The sequence below is a fragment of the Leiobunum rupestre genome, chromosome 4 (assembly GCF_980474605.1).
Source record: "Leiobunum rupestre chromosome 4, qqLeiRupe1.1.hap1, whole genome shotgun sequence".
Lineage (NCBI taxonomy): Eukaryota > Metazoa > Arthropoda > Arachnida > Opiliones > Sclerosomatidae > Leiobunum > Leiobunum rupestre.
The window spans coordinates 2540459-2544823 of record NC_143387.1 but is presented as its reverse complement, the minus strand read 5'-3'; the positions used below and the strand labels follow the sequence as shown (position 1 = coordinate 2544823).

At 31.3% G+C, this 4365-nt stretch overlaps 1 long non-coding RNA gene across 1 annotated transcript; it reads right to left on the bottom strand.

Moving 5' to 3' along the window:
* Positions 1-236: 236 nt before the first annotated feature.
* LOC149945882 (uncharacterized) lies at positions 237-679 on the bottom strand. The gene is made up of 3 exons (XR_016480706.1): positions 548-679; positions 395-482; positions 237-318 (listed from the first exon to the last, which is right to left on the bottom strand). It is a non-coding gene; the product is annotated as an uncharacterized LOC149945882 (long non-coding RNA).
* Positions 680-4365: the final 3686 nt, after the last annotated feature.

Below are 4365 nucleotides of genomic sequence, written 5' to 3'. Positions count from 1 at the left end.
AAGAAATGGATGACTTTATTATGTTTCTTACTGATGAAACATCAACACTCAACATCTTTCGAGAAAACATAATCCATTATATAGCTGGTTTTGTTGTAAAGAAATTACAAAAAGAATTAAAATTCGAAACATGTTTACACGCTTTAGACGAGAGGCATTCCTCACTATCAAGTCATCGCTATGTAAAGGAGGATCCAACCAAACTTTTTCTCCTTTTAAAGGACAATGGTGGTTTATGTCATCCGACAGCTAGTGTTCTCAAGATTTGTAGCTTGACCGAGAAGGCAGTGAGATACTTTGGATCAATTCAAACTGTGGCTAAAAACATTGACTTAAAAATAGAATGTTTGGTTCTGCGCCAGTTAGTAACGGACAATATTTTTCCAACTCTTACTGAACACATGTTTGATGACGAACTTGGATCACAACACCACGTTAATGTTTTGATGAAAAAGATTATCAAAATATACGTTAACATAAGGCTGAGGAAAATAAGCAGAGACATAAACGATCAAATGAAGAAAGAAGCTATTCGAAAAAGACTCACCAAGCTAATACTTTTTCAAGGGCAATAAGAGTTCTTTAATCCTTTATCAGTGTGTGTAGAATCCCTTCCACAATTATACCTCCCTTTTACATCCTTTGATTGCAATGTCAATAGCCAAATACTCAGACACTGTTTATTTTATTCCTATTATCATGTATTTCTGCTATTATTTATGTAGTTTATTTTATTTATTTATATTAATATTGAAACTAATATATTCATAAGTATTACATTAACAGATAAATATCATTAATATTTACTCACATTTCATTATATGATTTGGAAATTTATTGGTACATTCCTCCATACTTCCTTTGTTTACATCTGACAGCTGACTTACTTTTTTTTTAGTATAGTCAAGGCTATAGCCTAGGTATAGTTAGCCGCGCGTAGACGCCATAGGCGGCGCCACGTAATTTTGTCCATATCACGCATAAGAAAGCGCCATTGCTCAAAACCGGTCTTAATTTCGTAGATCCAGCAATTTTTCTAGGTATAAGTATAGTTCCTATATCTATGGGGGTGTGTAAATAACTAAAAAAGCTACGGGGCTGCCAGAATAGGCCAGAGAAATGAAATGAAACAAAAAACAATATATGGTTGGTCCCTAGAGGGCTATATTATACCAATGATTGTGATTGTACCAAAAAGGTGTAAAAATGGGTATCAAGATTTACCGTACAACTAATATTTATTTTAACTGAGGAAACGCATATTTAAACTGTCCAAACCATTGGTTTTGTGTTGATTCTATAAAATTTTCGAACTTTAAATTCATTTTTGAATTTGTTTGTATGTAATTAAAGTAAAATCATGAATCTATTTAAGCCATGAATATTCAACTGGAATACCCTAGGTCACCTGCTAAGACGCGTGGAGCGAAGCCAATTAATAGCGACGTAGTCGAAGTTGAACTCTGCTGAGTCAGCTGTTCAAGCAGTCGAAGCGTTAGTTTCTAAAATGAAGCGTTATAGTTATGTTTCCTTTTTGCAGTACTTATCATTAATCTATTTAAATAAATAGATCTATCTATTTAATATTATTATTAGAATAGATTGTATTAGAATAAAATTATAACAGAGCATTTATTATTTAATAATAATATGGCAAACACTGACTCAGGTTTCCTTGCAAAGTTTCACCAAGGCTTAGCTTTTCAGAGATAGTTTGTATGTTTAAATTATAAAAATCTCACAGGCACTCTATAGCATCGCTTTCAACATATCGGAGTTACATTCCTTTTCATTTTATATTTTTATTCTAGAAATATTTTTAATTGTAAAGGTTATTTTTAAGAAAATAACGTGAATGACAATTTCCGAATTCGTTCTTATTGGCTTTAAAAAGTAAATCACTCGTCTTACTTACCTGTTTTATTCGGATGTGTTATGTTGAAATAATCGCTTGCTGTTTTAATTTTAAATGTTTCTCTTGTGCTATCAATTATAACAGAAAAACTTGTGACCTCGACCACGTGACACACAACGGATCGCCACAATTTTTTGCGTATACAACTGTCGGTAGCAGATACGAACGGTACTGGTAGGCCTTGTGTTGTGTGGCTGTTTGTTTTATGACGTTAATAAATGTATATAATTAAAATATAGTTATATTTAATTATAAACGAACTTAGTTGAAAATATAAATGCTATAATTAATAAAGACATCTTGCAAAAGTTAAAGTAGAACAATTATACTTTAGCAGAAAGCAGGTTAAGTGGACAAGCAGCTATGATATTGCGATCGTTTATCTGCCTCTGCTGGCTGTTATATACCCACCACCTAGCTGGTGGCGCCATCACGCGGCCAAAACGTGTACTACGTATGTCAACAAACAAGCTAACAAGTAACTGACGAGAAGACGACCCGAGGTGGTTCTCACCGATTAAGTTCAAAGTTGGGGGATTGTTAGACCTAGATGTAACATGAAACCCGTTAAAGGGAAAAGTTACGCTGGGCTTCCGTTTTGCCGAGGCAACCAAAAATGTTTTTGACAACTTAATATGAGAAAAAGTCTATCTAAAATAACATGCGAAAATGACCAATTCTAAGGGCAAAACTTCAATAAATCAAATAATAAAATTATTTTAAAAAAATTAAAAAAAAATAATAAATTTTACATTTTTCGATTACTTTGGACGAATTGGGGTATTTCAAACCATGTTGGGTGAACTCGAGCTAATTTGAATAAATAGGTCGAAATTTTAGGTATAATACAAAATATATGTAAAACTTATGCCCTGATAACTGCCATATATTTTCACCGATAAATCTTAAATTTTCTACATTACATTATCTGAACAATGTAAACAGATTTTTAGATAGAAAAACGAAGCCATTTTATAAGATGGCGGATACAAATATAAATCATGGTGTAATAAGTTAGGTAATTTGTATCCGATTGACCTGAGATTATCTACGTTACATTATCTGCCCGAATGAATTCGTACTATAGATTTTTATAGAAATTCGACACCATTTTGGAAAATGGCGGATATAACTAAAACTCATCGTGCGATAAGTTCCGTAAATATTCGTCGATTAATCAGAAATTTTCTACGTTTCATTATCTGCCGGAGTTAATTAGACCTATGGGTTTTACAATAATAACCCGACGCCATTTTGAAATATGGTGGATATAAATATAACTTATGATGCGATAACTGCAAAAATTATTTGTCGATTTACGTGAAATTTTCTACAATACATTATCTGACCGAATAAATAAGCCCCTTACACTGTGATAGAAATCTGACGCCATTTTACAAAATGGCAGATATCAATATCTCATAATGCGATAGCTGCCGAAATTATTTGTCCATTAATTTGAAATCTGCCGTTTGCAAAATAGCGCATAACAATGTATCTCTTGATTGTTATTAGAAAAATTATCGGACAATTTATTTAAAATGGATATATTTCAGCAAATTCAAATAATATTGGATAAGTTCTTATATCATTAGGTTAACTGAAATAATTAAGGTTAATTTCACATTAAATTAGGAAAGGGATACATTTAGGTAAATTTGTATAATTTGGGTAAATTGAAATAACATTAAATTAGTTCAAATTACATTGTCGACATTCAAACTATATTTGGTGTTTTTAATAATATTGAGCAACTTCAAATAATTTTGATTACATTGGAACAATTTCGAGTAAATTACAATAATATTTGGTTAATTGAAAAATTAGTGGGCAAATTGAAATAATATTGTGTATATTTGAATATATTGAGAAAATTCCAATAATATTGTGCAATTCACATAATTTTGTTTACATTCTATTAATTTTCAATAAATCCAATTTATGTGTAAGTTCATTTACCATTGGGCGAATTATAATAATTTTGGTAAGTTTATAATATAATGGCTTCAAAAATCGCATGATGACTTAGGCCTAAGGTGGTGCCTTGGATATTAGTCTAGCTGATGATTATATATTATTTGGTTAAAATAAATATCGGAAAAATGTATATTATATTTTGTAAATAGACGAGTAAAGAAATCAGATTTTAAATTTTTGCAACTATTTTCCGAGGGAGTTGTGGGAAGGATAAAATAAAGTGATTGGCTATTTCAGGGATCACCCGTTACACTTTACCTTCCTACTCTTTAAACAAATTAGAAAATATATAGACCAATATTACGCCTCCTATAGGTGATACCTTAACCCTATTCTTTTGCTGTAGTGAAGTCCAATCTCCCGAATTACCAATAATTTCCCGAGTAACCAATAATTTCCCGAGTTAAAAATAATTTCCCGAGTTATCAATAATTTCCAGAGTTATCAATAATTTCCCGAGTTACAAATAATTT